Here is a 20,649-nt window from a genome sequence, read left to right on the forward strand (position 1 = left end):
TCCCATTTTTTTTTCTTTTTTCTCAGATGCCCTGACCTTATCTATCCATTTTATCTCCCCCCAGTTTTCGGCGCCATTTCTCCTCTTCTCCGCCTGTCGCTCATCCTGGTGTCACTAGGTTTTCTGTCGCCGGGGGAGGAAGGCAAAAGGTTTCTGGAGGAAGCCAACGCAGTCAGGAGGTCACCGATGACACATGTGCACACGAATGTACAGAGCAGAGCGCCTGATGGTCACGAGTCATTTCGTTTCTGAAACAGATGAACATTTTTGAGGCATACCTGTACATCACATGAGGAAGCATTCCACAAATCACAACCACACCTTAGGGTGTCACATGCTCCTCATCCACACGCAACCACTGCAGACAAAAGTATGCAAGTCATGTAGCTATGTGGTTCTAACCTTTGACATCTTTTCTGTCATCAGCTTAAACTTTGCAGGATCCTCAGTGTCTGAACCAGATATCAGCACTAGTGTGTGTCTTTGCAGGTCTTCCTCTAATAGTATATTACGTGAAGGTTTAGGAAAAAGACATTTTGAGTGTCACGGTCCCATTGTATGGAAGTTAATAAAAAGTATTGAATAAAAAAATATTGATATTAAATAAAGGAAGCATTCAAATCCAAGTTGAAGAGGGTAGACCTTTTTGTCCAGTGTAGTGATTTATTTAAATGTTGCGTTTGAGTTGAGTTGCTTCGTCATATTTCAAAGAAATAAAAACAAGCAGTATTGAATTTTGAATTGTGGGGTTTCATAACAGACATGAAAATATTATAAAACAAGCACTGGAATCTCATATAAAGTGATGTGTCCTGTATAGTGAATAATGAATATTAAATCTACCCATTTCTCCTTATACTTCTATAATACATAATGTGCATATAGTGGCTTCATACATTTCAAGGGCCTTTATAATAAACCAGTAAAACCTAACCAAAAAACGGGCCAACTGTTTTTGCCATTTGATCACATTTGGTGTGAAATATTATGGTTTGATGGAGCAATAAAGGAATAAAAGACCATTTTTGAGCACCTCAGCAAATCAGAGTTAGTGATATGGAAAAAAAGAAGAAATTAAATCTCCTCCTATAAGTTTACATTGTTAAGTTTCCAGAGAAAAGGACAGTAGATATAGACATTACCTTATGTGTCTTTGTTTAAAAGACCTTTAAGGAAACACCAATTATTAATAACCAACTGGTCTCAGCTGTTAACCTTAACAACAGAAATGTATCACAATCAGCATTTCATAGTAACTTTGATTTTCAAAAGAGTCTACTTTAATTCCATCTGGATTCTGCAGAAGGAACATTAGTTTTAAATACAAAAAGTGGATGAACATATTTTCAGGATTTGGTTTCAGGTTGGAAAGAGGATTCCATTGTGGAGATTATTAAACCAGGAAAACTCACAGATGTGAAGAAATTGTCCACAAGATCCTTTTTTCTCTGTGTCAACCATTGAGTGTGAATGCCTCACAAAGCTTGTGTTATCTATCAGCAGAAAGAAAAAGCAGCTCTGGACTAAAGATTCTGTGGAAATTACATCAAATGACCAGCCGGCTCAGATTATGATTTTTTATTTATCATTTGGAAACCATTGTGTGGGGCTTAAATGCAGCTTGGACTTAAAATATGATAGAACATTTTGCCTTCTTAAAGATATTACTTCGGTAATCATTATATATGGATTGAGTTACACACAGGGGATTTCAGGATGTGCATTCAACTCCTGCTTCAAACCACTTAATATCCGCACCACTTAAAGTGTACCACAGGTCGACTGTTGAATATCCGTTTGCCAATATATGAGGATTGTGTCTAAATACTGTATGTGTATTTATGAATATGATCAGGCTTGTTTCATTACATCGTTTTTGTATTATTGATCAATTCGACCTTGTGTGTCTATGGGAGGCCTTTCATTTTAGATCTAGGTTACATCTGCTTGAAATGTTATAATACGTATGCTTCAATTACTTCTTTATTGATTTTTAAAGTACTTGAAAAGTCAGTTGTTAAATCAAATTTGAGCCAAGCATATCTATTAGTTTAAACATAAATGAATATACATATCAACATTTTTGACTTTGTACATGAATAAATTAAATCTTCAGATTGTTAGACATCAGTCTCCAGCATCCTCTTTGTTTTTTTTCAAGTTTACTGCTCCAAGAATTTCCTTTACAGCAGTGACTAAATGTCTTTAAGCCATTCAGGTGTATCGTTCCATGTCCATTATACAAAATTCATGTGAACACAAGTTACAAATAGAAAATACTAGTACCCTAGCAAACCTGAAAGTTGGAAATAGTAAAAACCTATGCAGCAGCAACAACAGATTTAGCTTTAATCCTGACTAAAACAATTGCTGAGCTCCCGGTATATGTATATACATTCTGCAGGTGAGGGTGGGTACAGTATATGGTGGTTGAAGCCCAGAGGATGTGCTCTGTGTTTAGCATCGATCAGCAGGAGATGGAGGTCTGACTCGCAGCCCGGTGTTGTGTCGGCCTGCCCTAATTGATGTAATGAATGTGATTAGGTGCTATCTGAGGGATCGCAGTGCCTGGCCCTCTGCCCTTCTTCCTTATCTCCCAGGGCTTCCTGCATGGGCCCTACTGTGGACCAATAATGCATGAGAATGGGGGGAGATGGGCTGACAGGTCTAAAGATGGAGGGGTTAGCAGACACATACATCAGCATGGCGGAAATATACAAAGATCCTTGCAATGCAAAGAAAGTCTATTGACCACCATCAGCAGCCTTTTACAATTAGAAATTCAGCGTTAAAGTGTTATTTATAATAAAACACCAATGTGTACATTTATTTATTAAAAGTTTTATGTATGTATAAATATTTGTATTTTATTTTGTCGTTTGGACATACAGTATTTAACTTTTATAGTATATGTTTTCTTTTATTGCACATTCTTTCTTCAACTATATATTTACAAAATGTTTTACTTGATGTCTTTTTCTATAGCATTCTTAAATGGTGCAAAACTGAATGACCCCCGGAATGAATAAAGTGTTCTGATTCTGATTCTGAAAGTAATTTGTATTTATTGTCAAGACGGACTTTCGATTTGAGAAAAACTTTGGCTTTACAATATCTGTAAAATGCTGGGCTAACTGTTTCATTTTGCTTTGTGTTTCATATTCAGAAATACTTTTACCCATTTAACCTTTTTTATTTTATCTCTTGTGTCAGTCACCTATGTTGGAGGGCGAGGAGAAGAAAAGAGGCAGAGTGAACACAGTGAATTATCTACAGTGCAACACTGGCATCTTGTGGAGGACTGGAGTCTTGCAGATGTGACACTCCTAAAGACTCTTCAGAAATAATAATGATCAACCTCCATACATGTCATTTGGTGAGGATTTTTGAATGATTCTGGCTTCATCACAGTTCAATACAAAATACTGCAAAGGCCATGGCTATAAGATATGTGAATATATATGTGCAGCAGCCCGCCATCCATATAAACACACTATACTGTATGGGGTATTTTCGTTTGAAACTTTTCTTTTTTTGTGGAGAAATAAATGTCAAATAACACAGTTAATCAATTAAATGTGTATGAGGATAGACATTAAAAGGTTGCATCATTGCTGACTGCAGATTACTTTTTGCCGCTATCTTTTTATTCCTTCAGCAATTATGTGCACCATACGCATATAGATAGATAGAATACACACACAGTGAAATTGGTCCTCTGCATTTAACCCATCCTAGTACTAGGAGCAGTGGGCAGCTATTGTGCAGCGCGCGGGAGCAATGGGGAGGGGGGATTGGAGGTGTCCGGTGCCTTGCTCAAGGGCACCACAGCAGGGCCTAGGAGGTGAACTGGGACCTCTCCAAGTAGCAGTCCACTTTCCATATTTCAAGTCTGTTCGGGGACTTGAACCAGCGACCCTACGATTCCCAGTCCAAGCCCCTACTGACTGAGCCACTGCTGGACAATAATATAAGATGAGGCAGTGATCCAGGTAAGTTGTTTTATTAAACATGTGTTTAACATATTTTTGAGAATGTGGAACATTTGCGTGACTGAATTTCCTTGATCAGAATTAGACACTAGATGGATGGATAACGGTGATGTATCTGTATTCTCAGCAGCTTTGCATAATGTAACAGCCTAAAGGCCTCATTATTTAAAATGGCTTTATTCAAACCTCATTTTTATTTTTTCTTGGAATACGTTTTGTAATTATGAGAGGAAACCTGGTGCATAAAGTTAAGCATTTTCCATCATTTAATTATATATCCATCCGGATTCTGTAGACATTTGGCTCTTGGTTCTCGAAACCGTTTTCATCTCACGAGTTGAATTAACCAATTGATCAAGTTTTCCCTCTTTTGACTCAGACATGCAGCAGTTTTTGCTCTGGATTTATTATTGGCTTGTTCTGATCGAGCTGCTGTTGAATGTTTGGAGTTGTGCATTGCCAAAGATGAATTTGTAGTAACAGAAAAATAGCATAGTTTATTATTTTAGACCTTTGACCTCCTGCCACTATAAAGTAGGGACTTGAAAATTCTCTCTAACCTGATGTTCTATGAGAAATCTACATTTAAAGCAAAACTACAGATTCTTGGTCCCCATGAGTTAATAATAAGGGCATTTTCAGACAGGGTAAAGATATATATATTTGCACGGTTTTTGTGTAAATTCTATTTTCATGTGAACTACAGGGTCAGTTCAGTGCATGATCCTTGGTTCTAATATGAAGTAAAGTTGACAGAAAGATAGCATCAAATGAGAAAATGAGTGATAAATGCATCGTGTGAAGACAATGTTGAGAAATACACACTCTTTTTTTATTTTACGTATGTCTATAATTAAAAATACAAAGAGCAGCTTTTTGCCATGAACAAATAGTGAAATTTTCCAATTTTTAATTGTCAAATAGCATCTTACAGTAATAGTAACTAAACAGGTATAATATAAATAATTTATCTAAATAAAAGAAAATAAAAAATCTAGAGTTTAGATTTTTTTTTTTTTATGTTACAAACTACTTTGTGATTGGACCCCAAATTGATTATAACTTCTCAGGATGTCGCAAAACATAATTTTTCTCCAACTTAATTCATTTGGTAAAATAAAATGGTGGTCACATGTATTGGATAACATACTTGTGCTCTTGTGTGTTCTATGCCATGTCTTCCTACAATAACTCAAACCATACATACGTATATGCTAAAGAGGGCAGTGTTACACAACAAATACTCCCTCTTTCGTTCATGCCTGTTCCTACCTTGAGAAAGAACATTATTCCTGTATGATTGAAAAGATTGAACCTTTCTTTAATATAATCACACTGGAATAAAAAACACTGAAAGCCGTGCAAATGCTGTGTAGACAAGGCAAGGCAAGGCAATTTATATAGCACCTTTCAACACAAGGCAATTCAAAGTGCTTTGCAAAAATGAAAGACATTAAGAGCATTTAGAAGTAGTGCATCATAACACATTATAAAAAGGCATTTAAAAACAGTCATTTAAAAGGAAATACAATCAAATAAACAGGTATAATATATATGAATACAAGTTATAATGCAGAATAAAAGCTACAGTGCAATGTTAGATAAGAACAGATCAATTAAAAGCAGCAAAAATAAATGTTTTCAGCCTGGATTTAAAAGTAATAAGAGAAGTAGATAGAGAGCAGAGAGTCTATATCCTATATCAGCAGATGCTTGTGTCATTTTCCCGTGTTGGAGTCTATTGAATGGTTTCTAAGGTCTTTTTTTGTGTATTTTGTAAATGGTGTGCTCCTTGTATATATTTTTGTTGTATCTTGGGTGTGATATTGTTAAGCTGTCTTTGGCTCTTTCTGCTGTACAAACGAAAATGTGCCCCTCTGTTGGACGAATAAAGGTATTCTGATTCTGATTGACGTTCACAGTGATGCTGGTGATTACAGCTTTTCATGCACATTGATCATAAGCCACCCCACCATGCACTAATGCTATTAATTACAGCAAAACACCACCGAGATTTTATATCATCAGAGGCCAACTCCAATCATTAGATTACTGTGTGTTGTGAAAATGAACTGTGAAGGTCAGTACGTCTCTCATCATAAGACCATTTTCCTTAGGGGTTTAAACACAAGCACAACATTTTCATTTCAAAGCAAAGCTTGGGACATTACAATTGCTGAGTTTTAAAAGGCCTTTGTTGAGGCTCAAAGTGACTCAACATCATGTGGTACAGATATGAAGTTGATAAGGCTTTTTCTACATAAGATAAAGAGTATACTTTCCAATATTCTGTATTTACCAAGCCTCCCGTATGAAGCAAGGAGCTATTCTGGGCTAATGGTGTGATAAACTGATCCGCAAAAGCAAACAGATACAGTAGGTGACACAACAATGTGTCTGTCTGGAAAATGTCTCAGGCTTTAATGTATTTCTTGTAATGGCTGAACAACGTGATAAGTGGGCTCTATGATTCTCAGAAAGTAGGAATCTTCTATAAAGGTTTTTATGTCCTGGGAAAGATTATCATTGTTGAAAAACTGCACTCTCAGTGAGTGCAAATAAAAACATTAATAAAAATAATGTGTGATTTTGTGGGTTGTTTTTTGTGACAGTTGTTCCATTTAAAAAATAAATAAATTAAAGACAAATTAAAACAATAGAACATTTGTAATGAACCTTATAAAATCAACTACAATGTCCAAAGACAAATTATTATTATTATTATAATAATAATAATAATAATAATAATAGTAATAATCTCTATGAAAATAGGATGTTAAAGTAATTGTTGAGTAAAAGACAAAAATAAAACAAAATACAACATCTTCATTTTAACATCTTTATCTTTATAAGGATCCCCATTAGCCCTAAAACAATTATCATTGTTTCAACCATCATTAAGGCAAATTTAAATGTAAATACATACAGAGATATATGTATATCACAACATATACACAACAAATACACTGGTTTAGCATTAGCATTATGGATTTAAAGGGTTTGGCTGCTGATGGTAAAGTGCCAGAGTTGTAATACTAGGATTTCTCCTGTAGATTGTACCTATATGACCCTTTGACAGGTGTTGTGCAGCAGCATGAGGAACGAAACAAAAGAAGTGCCATTAATGAGGCAGGGTGAGAGATGGGATGGAGAAGGAAAGGAAGGGAAAGTGTCAATGAGCAGGACGGAAAGAGCAGATGCATGTTGGACTGCGAGCTGTCGATAGCCACCCCGACATCAGTTGTCTTGTCTCCGTGCAGCTATAACAAGCTGTGGAGCCTCCACCCCCACCCCTTTTCGCTTCCCCTTTGGCCCCGGCTGGGCCTGCTGTCTGGGGCCTAGGTGCCTGAAATCCCGGTTATAACGGTTGCATTGATCTCTGTGCCTGGGATGGCCAATTACACCGTCCATAGAATCTAATGAGGAGAAATCGCTCCGGTGGCAATTACTGGGGCTGGTCATCGCCCCAGAACTGAGATGGAGAGCTGCAAACACAGGGAAGTGCAAGTGAGACAAATAAAGAGCGGCTATTAGGCTACTCCTGCACTCATACACACACAAGGAGAAGATTCATATATAGAATTAAAGCAAAGTATTAAAAAAAAATCTTATTAGTTTAAATCAGAAGATTGAGGCCCCAGATGAGTAACTGTGTAGAATTCTAAATTGAACCTCATATTTTAGTGTATGAGATCCAATTTAATTGCCTCTATGATAGATACACTCTCTATGAGCATGGCTGTATAACATGAGGAAACAGATTATATTTGTACGGATTTAGGGGTATAACCTGAGATTATGTATTTGCTGTAAACAAAATGTAAATATTAGTTTACTTTGTTGTACAACTTTGTAGGTACAACTCAATTCAAAGACAAAAAAGTATTAGACGTTTACTTTGAAAAACAGGCAGATTTAGTTAAAACAGGGAACCTCACTGCAGTGCTTCAATTACCTGACAGAAAGTAGGGCTACTCCCTGCAACAAATGAAACGCACATTTGAAACGATGCCAGCTATTTAATTTGTTGTTCTTTTTTACAATACGGTGCTGTTTGTTTTTTTGCTAACCCTAACGAAAATAACATTTAATAGCCATACTGTAGATGTAGTGTTGACAGTCATTTAACATGTTTAGCTAGCCCTAGATTAGCCTACAGGTAGTACAATTAGCCATCTTTGCACCTGCCTCACTGACTTCATTAATTAGTTAACGTCTGAAGCACGTGCTGGAGTTTTCCTGATCGCTGTCGGCTAACATTGCCTTGGACCAACTCCAAAAACTTCCCAAAGGATGAACACCATGGACTCCCTTCAAAAAAGTAAGAGTTGTTTTAGTGTGTCCACATTTGCTGCGCTGTTTGTGCTAATGGCTATTTCATGCACAACTTGCTATGTGATGTAGCATCATTTGTTTAGCCTTCTCCTTTGTTGCTGTTTGGCACGTTTATAACAGTGCCTTTTATCTAGCAGTGTTGAAATATAAATACCCAGGGTTGGATGTTTTGAGTTTGTTGATTTGACTGTATGTTGTTAGTGTTTTGCTTATTGTTTGGTTCAGTGTAAACTCTGACTACTAATGTAGAGTATGCTAATATTGTGTTTGCTTTATGGATGCATATGGCCCCTGTTTTGCACACGGACCTTTCACGTAGCTTTATTCCTTTCTTCATTTGAAAGCATAGCATTGTTTTTGTTACACTACAGACATATTGGGTGTTATACAGCAACAATTATTCATGCCATGAATCTATTTGGCTACCTTGTTTCAAGCTTGTGCAGCCATGAGTGTTTTGTGAAATGTGTAGCCTATGTAAAATGAATCTGTTGCATAACATGTGTGGAATTGCTGCTGCTGGTCCTATACTCCTCATGTAGATATAGCTCTGTGCTTTAGGGTTGTATGTTTATTGATGTCACTGCTCAGTTTCTGCTGTGTTGTGTTTAATGAACTGGAGGGGCCTATGCTTACACTGCATTAACATATTTAAATGTACCACGTGTGAGATAATGGACTAAATGGACTACATTTCTCAGGCTGTCTGCTGCTTTCTGTACATCTCCTGTGTTGTCTAGAAAGTTCTGAAACACACCTACGGTTGTTGGGCTGACAGCGGCTCATTGGAAGTGGCAAATGGCTTTCATTAGAGGGTACATTTTAAGGTCTAGTAGATTGGTTTATTACTGGCCAATTAGACACTTAAAGCTTGTAAAATATGTGACCTAAAAAATGTGAACTTAGGTTGGCTCAGACTACACAGTATGTATTGACAGCTTTATCCATTGTGTTAATAAGATTACAGTAAGGGTCAGGAGTCAAAGACACAGAGACTAGTCAACACCTTAGCAAAACATGAGTGTGACCAGCTTTGCAAACTAGTGTGCAGGGTGTTATTATTTGTTGGTGTGTTCGTTGTACTAACACACTACATTAAATGGCGGGGATCTGGCAGCAGTAAACCCGCATGAAAAAAATCGAATGTTATGTTAGCATCGCTTCCTGGTCGTGGAAGCTGTCTGCAGATCTAACCACAACTCAGAGTTTGTGATCTGTCTGCTGTTTTTGAATGTCTGACGTTCAGAAACGACTCCTTTTTTTACTCTCCCACACCCTGCTTTCTTTTCTTCTGTTGTGCATAGATCTTCTATCATCTCTCCTCTTTTTCTCGCTGCGTCTTTGCCGCTGTGTAACTTTAATATCTGAGTTTAGAACAAGGACAGAGGCAGCAGCTCCGTGACAGTCAGACATGGGGGAGCAACACAAACACCCTTCAAAGCTCTGTTTTTCTAAAAGCGAGGGATAAGAGAGAACCAGCGCATAGACACAGCCGTGAGAGTGTCTGATTTTAGGCTTTGGCGAACAGAGGCTGTAGCTTTCATTCGAGAAAACACACACACGCACACACACACACACACACACACACACACACACACACACACACATTGACGTTGTTAGCTAAGAGGTAGCGAGGTGTGGAGAGAGGGGTGGAGAGGTTACAAGATAATCAACACTCCCTCTCCTCCGTAAACCCACACAATAAAGACTTGACATCAATATGCCAGTGCAGTGATCTCCACATAGCGCCTGGCACCGGAGGGGGAAAGGCCTCCACAGTACATCCGCACTGATTAAACCATGATGAGTGTCTGTGTGTGTTCTCTGAAATGTAGTGTATAGTTTGACTTCTTTTAATTAGCAGAGAGGAAGTTGGCTGTGTTTTGTTTTGGGCTTGTTTGCGAGTGAGTAGGTGTTCGAATATAAGAAAATAATGGACTGATTATTATTCCGGAGGATTCCACAGGTCAGAATGCATTACACTGTTAATGCCATGATCACTATTAATCTGAACAGGACATGAAACATCACTTTTTCAATAACTGTGCTTAAACAGAATTGAATTTTTTACTTAATTGACATTGTTGTCGAAGAAAATGTTATAGTTTAATTGCATTTTCCGGCTACATTTGCTCTCTGTCTTAATGAGCAGTGGCTCAGTCAGTAGGGACTTGGTCTTGGGACCGAAAGGTCGCCGGTTCACGTCCCGATCGGACCAAAAAAAAATATGGAGTGAGCTGGTAGCTGGAGAGGTGCCAGTTCTCCTCCTAGGCCACTGCCGAGGTGCCCTTGAGCAAGGCACCTAACCTCTATCTGCTCCCTTGGCGCCGGGTACCTGGATGCCTCTCTGCTCTGCCACCTCTCCTCTGCATGTGGTTGTGTGTGCATGTATTTCCTTTGTATTTCCTCTGTGTGTCTAATGTGTGTCAACACAACAGAGTAGAGAAAGCAATTTCCCTGTAAGGAATTAATAAAGTATGTCTTCTTCTTCTTCTTCTTTCTTCTAATGTCATCTAAGATCATTGTTTTCTTTCTCCATGTACTCCGTACCATCAGACAGACATTCATACCTTAGCATTGCTGGGTAATACACTGTCAGACATTCTTTCTTGGATTCAAACCTGGTTTTTACTTTCATTGTTAACTTTAAACAAACTTTAGTTCAACAAGTGGGAAGAGTTGTTTCTTAGTAACCGATGAATTTTCTTCAACAACGTCAAAGCTGTGTTCTTATCTAAAAATAAACCATCAACCAATCAGTGTTCTCTGTAAGGGCGTTAGGACACGTGATGGATAAAGATGTGTATTGTTGCTATGGTATAATACACTGCACAGTTCATCTTGAACATAGAGGCCACATTAATGTTGGTATCAAACTGAATGACTCTGTTTGATAATGGGGTATTTATCAGAGGAGGTTTTTGCACATCCAACCATCTCAGATGCAGCTGGTTTTGTGTTCTAACACAGCTGCTGGACGAGGACTGCACAACGATCAAATGTTGTCAAAATCACAATGAGAACAAGAGGAATATTCAAATTGCAAAAAAACACATTATGAATAAAGTATTTTGGAGACTTAACAAACAGACTTTACAAAACATATTTGTTAGGTGCAGATCCTCTTTAAAAAATGACACGATGATAATTTAGATACATTTTTCAATGATAATGAGGCAAATAATGCAAATATGATCAGTCCCCCATACCCTAATCACAATATCAGTCATGATTGTAGTCTAGAGTTTAAATTAGTGATGCCGAGCAAAAGCAGTGATCGTTTCTCAGTCAAGTATTTTATGTACCATATTATTTCTTAACACAAATAGGTTGTATAGAAGGTATGAGCTCGGTATAATTACATTACCAAACGTGTGTTTGTCCAGCAGTTCTACCGGACCGGAGCCTACAAGGGATTACAGCGATATGACTTGGTGTTATGCCTGTACGTTGGACACAATAGCAATATTTGTCTTATTAAACCCCTCTCATTGGTCCTTCTCAATCTTCCAACCTCCCACAGCCAATCAGATTCACCTCAGTGATAGGAGGCACTCTGAAGCCTGAAGATGTTCATTCACATTTTACACAGGTTGAACATTGTGTCTGATAAACCTGTAATTAAGTGTTTCATAGTCAGACACACACCCCATAGAATAAGTGGTCTTCCACCTTTAGATGGCAGCAGCATGCCACTCCATCACTGAAAGAATCAGACACAGAATCTGATGGAAGTCTGGAGCAGAGCTGAAACAAAGAGGGACAGTTGGAGCTCATTATTTCTTTTGATTTCTTAAAAAAATAAAATATTCATCTAAATTGTTGTTATTGGCAACAGGCCTACTGTTCTAGAGACTGAAAAAATTAAACTTTTGATAAGAAAACCTATTCCCAACCCCTTTAAACGATGGCTGCTTCGCTCGTCTCGTTGTCTGAGTTTGATGTCTCTCTATGGAATTGAACTTGATGAATGTGGCATGGTTTTCTGCGAACACGCTTTGTCCTTTCAACCCCGCCTGCCGTGTTTGGGCCGGATGGTTGTTTTCCATCCGTCTGGAAAAGAGCTATGGTTTGATTCTTGTCCTGAGAAAGTCTCTTGTGATCTCTGCTGCAGGATTAAATGCTGATAGTTGGTAAAAGATTCAAGAAAGATGATACTCGATAAGCATTTCAGCAGATGGATGTGTCAATACATTTGACACTGAAAAACAGTAAACTATTGAAATAAAAATATTCAGAAAATGTTTGAACTCGAATATCTAGGTTGTATTTCCATTCCATGGTGCAGCCATTGATTTCATTTAGTAAACTCATTAATTTCTTTGGCCAATTCACATTTCATGGCCATGGCCAGGATTTCTGAAAATTAAATCAGCATAGCCCAAACAAATGTTTGAATATAACTCTATGCATATTCATGTTGAGTGATTAGTCAATGTACAGAAAAATATATCTGCAATATTTTAATCATCTTATAATGATTTTAAAGCAAAAATGCCATATGTTTACGTGTTGCTCCTTGGGTTTTGAACCAATGGTCAGAACAAATAAGGAATATGAAGATATCAGTGTGAGGTTAAATATGGCAGTTTGCCTTTTTCAATATATTTTTAATATTTCATGGACGAATGATGAGTTAAGATAATCCAGAAACATGACTGTTTATTGCAAGTATGCGGCCACAATTTCATTTCACTGTTCATTATATTCTCTGTTAATGTTATCCCCTATAGAACAGCCTACATTCAGTAGCAAAACATTCTTCACACGCAGCGAGATAGTTCTAGTTATTTTATTTAAGTCCCTCGCACATTTAAAGACAGTGAAGGACATCAGAATAAGCCTTAAGACCCATTATGTCTGCATACTCTTCCTCATATTCCTAGATTCCCAGAAAAATAATGAATACTTGTCATCATTGTCTAGAACGGTGGCTCCAGCCCTGATGAGATTTCAGTGTTGAGGTGTTGCATCTTTCTTTTTTCTAATTCCTGTCTTTGCAGAAGCTGTGTAACATTAGGTCAGCTGAGGCTCACATGAACTGGTTAGACTGTTATTTCGGGCTCTCGGTAATCTAATGAAAAGTTTGGAAGACTGGACACTCAACCTACACCTCCAAAAAGAAAGTAAGCGAGAGCGGGAGAAAAAGGGAGGGGGAAACACCTATGAACTTAATTACCCAATGAATAATTAATGTTTGATTGCACCGTTCCCCCAGGCTGTCAACACAAGATAATTTATCATAAGATTATAATTTATCACTAATTGCTTTGGCAAGAGGTTTATGATTAGAATAATTTGCTTATTAAATGCACAAATTTTATTAAGCGGCAAACTTTTGTGTAAAGTACGTATCGATTCGGCTGCGCCCACACCGTCAGAAAGAGTGCCGTTAATCAAGTCACACGTTCAGGATTAAAAATAGTTGTTTGCTCAGTCATAATGGAGTCCATAATTTAGTTAAACAAAACAGGTGATTATTCTAATGCAGCAAGATGCACACGACCCAGGGAGTCATTTTTAGCACGGAGAGGTGCCTCCGATATCCTCAAAGCCAGAAAAGCACCACAGCATCCCAAAGACTTAAGCTCCTCTGTGAATCCTGTTTACTCCTCTAAGCTGTAATGCCTATTTAGATGAGGGGAATTTGAATTGTTTGTCCCCCCGTATAATGAATGTTTGTTTTCTGGCATGGAAATCTTTGTGGAGTAGTCACAGTATCGCAGCTGTGGGCAGGACAGGTGAAGGGTCCGCGCATTCTTATACGAGCACTCAGTCTGTGCTTCTGTCTCGCGCTGAAGCAAAGACTGTGAAATGTTGTAATAAAACAGAGGAATGAGAAGGAACTGGTAAAGCAATGGAAAATCTGTGCTCAAAGAAATATAAGAACCCCAGTAGGTCACTTTCCAGTGCCAGAAGGAACATTCAAACATCTAGTCTTGGATTATGTCCACATAAATCGTGTATGGTAAATGTCCTGCTGACAACATCTCTGTCCCCTGAAGCCCAATATACGGTATGGATTTCTGGATGTCTTGGAGAGGACTACAATATGAGGGGAAATCATTTTTTGCTGTGCTACCAAAGACTTGTCAGATATATTCACAGCCTCTTATACTATACTATAATGCAGGGGTGTCCAACTTTTTTCACTGAGGGCCACATACAGAAAAACATAGGAAGGTCTGGGCCCCTCACTAGAGGTGAGGTATATTGCCTCATAAGTTAGAAAAATCAATCAAATGTAGGTAAACGATACTTTAAGAAAAAAACAGCCTACATCAAAGCTCTTCATAGGGTTTTATTTATTTAGTTAGAAGCTCATTCCTTAAAACAGAAGCCTCTGATTGCTTATAATAAGGGGAAATATGAAGGGTATATTTCAAGCTTGTTATGTAAATAAGTTATTAGTGTTTTTCTTATCAACTTAGATTTGTTAGAACAGAAATCACAAGTCAAACCTCACATGAAGCGCGACCCTGAACACCAAAAAATGCTAAAGATCCCAACATTACAGCCTTAAAACATACCACAGATTGTATCTAACCCTATGATACTTTTCAGTGAAACGTGTTTGAGTTTTATTGTTGCTGCCACTTGTATCCAATGCTCATATACACTGATTTATAAGAGGAGCGCAACAGCATAAGCTCTGAGTGAGTTTAGCTTTCATGTTTCTTTCCTCCATTCAAACAGATTTATGTACAAAACAATATAAAAATGAGTATAATAACCAACAGCCAGCTGTGGAGGATCTGTTCTATGATGGCAGAGTCCACTGGGAGTCATCGTGTGTTTTAAAAAAGGCTTTAAGAGCCAAGGATTAAGAGGTCTAAGATGCGCCCAGATGCCACCTGTATGAGCTCAGTGACAGGTTACTGTGGGCGATCCCTTCTGTCCACATTCAGCTTGAAGCCTTTTCAAAACCACCATGTATAACACAGATGTAAGGAGCTATAATGTATAAATCAACACTACCATTAAGCTTTGATCAGGCTACAAACCAGCAAACCCCCCCCTTCCCCTAGCGGTCTATGCAATAGGGTATTTTCCTTTTATGTATTTTAAGGATGTTTTTTAAACTTCAGTTAACGTTTGGAACCTCGTTAGAAAGCTTTTCAGGGACAGCAATTGGTTAAATATCAATCAAACAGTAAAATAATCTGTGTTATCACTTTTCACTTTTTAAATTCTTACATTTACATTTTTGTTCTGTGATTCTTTTATCACAGAAACTATTGCCCCTTTTCCACCAAACCGGATCCGGTTCAAGATCCGATCTTTTGCTTTTCTGACGCTTTTCTGGTTCAAGCCTGTAGGACAACCATCTAAAGGCCTTCTTATGAGTCCGGTGATATCAGCAGTGGCCATTTCCCACGTACTGTCCAACTTTCTTTGTACCTATTTCGCCCAAATCCTGAGGAGGTAGTGTGTCTCTTCAGTGTTCCACTGCTGCTTCCGTGTGGTGGCATCCATCATGGTTCGTCATTGTCTGTGTTGCTAAATAACGTTGTTGTTGTTCAGGTTAATCCTGCCCCGCCTGCGACGTAAGAGTGGTGTATTTTGGTTCTTGGATCTTACCGGGCAGCCGAGTTGGGTCAACTATAATCCGGTTTTCAGCGCTTAAAGCCGGCGGCACTGTGGTGGAAACACGAAGAAGCATATCTTTATCAGCTCCGGCTCCGGGTTGGTGGAAAAGCTGCATATGTTGCCCTGACTTAATGCTTCCATCAGTCTATTGCTGCCCCATGCCGGGCCCCATCAACAACACAAATGTATCCATCTAGTGGAAACCCAGTACTCGTAGCAATAAACCAGTTGCTGGATTTCATCTGTACACCGTAAACGTGCAACAGACTGTCTTTCAGCTTGCGAGGACCTGCCATTATGGGACCGTCTAAAGAGCATTTATTTATTCAGTAAGCTGTGGCACGGGGTAAACGGGGTGACATCAGAGGGTCGGTGTTGATCCCCGGTCCTTTCAGTCAACATGTCCAGCGTCCCAGGGCAAGAAACAAAACCCTAAACTGTCCACGGTATTGAAGTGGGTGTAAGACCCTCTGGATGCCATCAGCGTGAGGACATGATGAATTGTGTTATGGTTTTTGATGCAATATAATTTTTCCCAGACAATATTAATCCTGACACACACACAGACACACACACACACACACACACACACAGACACACACACTCACACACACACACTGAGTCTTGGCATTTAGAGGAAGGAGAAGAGTGGAGTGGGCTTTTGGAAGCGATGTGTGTTCCTCGTCCTGCTGTCCAATCAATGTGAGAGGACAGGGGAGGAGGGCTGAGGGCCAGTATAGCACTTTGTAACACTCTCACCTCACACTGTGCACACGTCACTAAACCTTACCCTCAACACACACACACACACACACACACACACACACACACACACACACACACACACACACACACACACACACACACACACACACACACACACACACACACACTTGCACTCAGACCTTTTGTCTCACTGGAGGAAAGATGGTGTGTGTGTATCATTGCAGGTGCTCTTATCAGCCTCCTGAGGATGCTGGACAGATATCAGTTCTGGTGGCATAGACATGGACTACATATGGCACAGATAGCACTCATTTTGACACACACACACACACACACACACAGTAGGAGACCCCCGTATTAAAGGGTTTGGCAGGCGTGTTGAAAGCTTCAGACAGCCAATCAGGAGATCGATGGCAGCCGTGACTTGCCCAATGACCCACACGGTTATCTCCGCTGGCCATCTTCCCACCCTCTCCCCCTTTCCTTTTGCTTTTTTTGCCTTAAACCCCCCCCCCCCCCCTTCAACACCCTCTTCACTTCATCACTCAGTAAAAACTTCTTTCATTTGCAGCGAGGTTCCCCCCCCTCCCTCCTTTCCCTTACTGAACTGGCAGTCTGGTTTTTCTGGTCTAATGAACCTGGGGGGTCTCAGGGCAGCCTCCGCTGGGTTGATTAGGATCCTCATTAAAGAGAGGACCAGACCACAATCCCCCGCCACCATCTCTGTCCTTCTCCGATCTCTCGCCTCCTCCCCCACCCTGCCCTGTCACACAGAGTGGCATTATTTAATTACTGCTTCTCATCATAAAACATATCAGTGTGTGTCCGTGTGTGTTTTTGTCCGTCCTTTCCTCTTTCTTTCTCCACTGATCTATTGTAATGAACTCAGTGTGTGGTGTAAACTCCATGGGAAGGCTCATCATGGAAACAGACATCACCGGCCAACTAGTTGAATACACACATAAACAATGTGGTCTTTAATGCCGTCTTTAGACTCACTTTCATGCTTCCAGAAGGCAGTAATGAGCTAAAAAACAACTTGTGTGGAGGAAAGGAGAAAGACAGAGGCATAGAAAGAAAGGACAAACATAAATGAGGTTGTTTAATAAAGTTTAAGGAAGAAAAAGATGGAGTTGTTGATATACAAGGGTGGAAGGAGCAGGAGTTTAGGATGGAGGAGGGCAGGGTGAGTCTGGGTTTTTGCTGTTGTGCTCATTGACGGGATCAGATCAGATCAGCAATGCTCCAGAGGATGCTCAGGGCCAAAAACTAAATCTGATTATGTTGCCTGAGAAGACTAATCTCTCTTGAATCTGTCTTCGTCTAATTCCAAAAACAATACTGTAATCTGTGTGTGTATGTTAGCAGCCAACTAGGGTCATAGACTGACACGTGGTGTTCCTGTCAGATCTTCTTATGTCTTGTAAGATGTCATGAGATGTCGATTGTACAAAACATCTTTCAGCCTTTGTCTTTTTAAGGTAAAACTAAACTTAACACAATTTATGTAGGATATCAGAGGCATTTTGACACTTTTATTGCTTCTTTTCCTGCATAAAGGTGAATCTCTGCTTAGCTGAGAGGCTTTTTGAACAACGGAAGTTGTCATTAATGAGAACAATGAAACCTATTGAAATGTTAGCTGAAATAAACAATGACGTAATGACATCACTTTGGGCCCTGGGACTGTAATACGGTAATGTTTCAATCTATATACAATATATTGGTAGTTACAGTCTGAATAAGGTACAGTATATACTTTCTTCATAGGGTCCAGAAACCTTTCAAAAAGTTCAGTTATGTAGCTCTCATAGACATGCATGCAAGAACACACACACACACACACACACATATTGTGTCACAAATCATTAGGTATCCAAACTGTTCAGTGAGCAATCGGATAAGCAGCACACACACATGAGTGCTTGTTCTGCTCACTGACTCTCCGTTAGCATACCCGTCCACTAATTAGATTCCATTAAAGGTGGCGTTCATAACTCCGGAGGTTTCTTTGGCTGACACACCACTCCATGTTAAAAATACTGCCAATTAGACACAGCTTCAACATCACGTCCGACCACCCGGCAGGATGAGACCTCGCTCTGCCTCGACAGGCGTTCCATCACCCACCAACGGCCAAAAAGTTCCTCTCCTGTCTGTAATGGTCTGGCAACTCCTGGAAATTGAGGGTATAGATAGAAATCATCCTCACACGGGGGGCGTAGAAGCAGAAGGGTTTATCAACAAAAGCAGCGCCTGGGGATTTAGTGGGCAAATGTTGGACTCCCCAGGTGCCTGAAGGGAAAGCGGAGCAGGTGCTAAATATCAGTGTAGCCTTCTGTGCATTTGTGTCCCTTTGGTCTTCTTAGGTGCCATCTTTACCGCTTCATCAAGGCGTGTAGCATCTTTATTAGCTTGTCCGGCTAACTGCTGATAAAAGCCTTGTGACAGCATCTCCACCCTCTCTCCACCCTCACCTCCTTTTCATCTTGATGAGAAAGAAGAAAGAGTTGGTGCACTGGTATTTGGGGTACTTTCCCCCTGTCTCTACAGCTCCGTCTGTCAGCCAGCCAGCAGCATCTAAGCTAACCCGGGCTGCCGTCGGAAATGTCACCCGTTGCATTAGCATTTAGCCACCGCACTCTGCTGTCAATCTGGGTTTATCTTTGACACCCCCTATGGTCTCTCACCTTAGCTTCCCATCCCTCCCTCCCCAGTTAGTCATTGTACTAATAAGGCAGGGGGACAGTAGAATTTATCAGGCCTAGACACTCCCGCCCCGGCAGCCATTACTCATCCACAGACCAGGACATGCCAACAGTGGCTAATTGCTTTCTTTAACATTGGCACGTGTGACATTCAGCACCGTCTTCACTGAAGGAGGATGGGCTTTTCCTCACAGCAACCATATTGCTAAGTCCAAATGAAGATAGAAAAGTAGTTTTGATTTGTGAACAAATGACACGTTCAATTCAATCAGAACTTATTTCTATAGCACTATATCCCATAAAAGCAGTTCCAAGGGCTTGACGTACAACAAAAAACAAGCAAAATTGGCAGATCAATACATAAAATGTTCATATACAGTATAACAATGCATAACAATACAATCACTGTAGAAATAGGGTTTATTTAAGAAAAGTCTCCAGTGAAAAGGAAGGTCTGTAGTTTGCTTACAAAAGAACACGGTGTCAGAGCAGCTCTAAGATCAGCAGGTAAACCGTTCCATTCCTTTGGTGCATAAATACTGAAATACATCTCACTGGACTTGGAAAGTGCTCTAGGCACATGGGGGATATTTCCACCTTGTGACCAGAGGATCTGCCAGGGTTATAAACTGACAGCATGTCTGAGATGTACCATGGAGCCCGACCAGCTAGTGTTCTGTAAACCAAGTGGAGGATTTTGAATTCTAGCAAAAGCTACCGATAAGGTTTCAGAGGGCAGGAGTTAAATGGCCTTACTGTTTTTGTCCTAGTTAGTATTTCTACTGAGCGGTTGGACAAATTGAAATAAAAAAAACATTGACATATCAATTGACACTTGTTGGTGCACGTCCATAGAGAAATGCAATACAAAGTTTGTTCCAAAACAACCTGATGCAGTTTAACATAAGTTACACTAAACCAGCATTTTATTGAAACATTACCAAATATGAAATAAGAATTGGCCAATTGTTACATTGATTGAGAAGGACTAAGTTTCCTCCATTAAGTTTTTTTGTGCTGACTATGAACTTTTTGTGTTCTGTTCTACAAAAAAGGTATAAAAGGGATTCATATGACACTGCTGAGGTGACCAGGGGGTAAAATTAAAAATGATTTATGTTTAAATTTAGTTTGATAAATTGTAGATGTTGTGAAAATATTCATTATGGTCCCTGGAAACGCTCCTGCATGGCTTGTTCCGTATACCTCTTCATATAAAAGTACAGGTAGGCACAGAGGAGTCTGATTTAGGAGGCAAAATTGTACAATAAGCGATTTCCCTTTTTGTTGTGAGCAGA

At 39.5% G+C, this 20,649-nt stretch overlaps 1 long non-coding RNA gene across 1 annotated transcript in view; it reads left to right on the plus strand.

Annotated features, from left to right (window-relative positions):
- Positions 1-7,964: 7,964 nt before the first annotated feature.
- LOC134878870 (uncharacterized) overlaps positions 7,965-20,649 on the plus strand; it is a 106,217-nt gene continuing 93,532 nt past the window's right edge. Inside the window, exon 1 of the long non-coding RNA XR_010167746.1 lies at positions 7,965-8,313. This is a non-coding gene — a long non-coding RNA (uncharacterized LOC134878870). The remainder of the gene's footprint in view (positions 8,314-20,649) is intronic.

Source organism: Eleginops maclovinus, chromosome 17 (assembly GCF_036324505.1).
Source record: "Eleginops maclovinus isolate JMC-PN-2008 ecotype Puerto Natales chromosome 17, JC_Emac_rtc_rv5, whole genome shotgun sequence".
Classification (NCBI taxonomy): domain Eukaryota; kingdom Metazoa; phylum Chordata; class Actinopteri; order Perciformes; family Eleginopidae; genus Eleginops; species Eleginops maclovinus.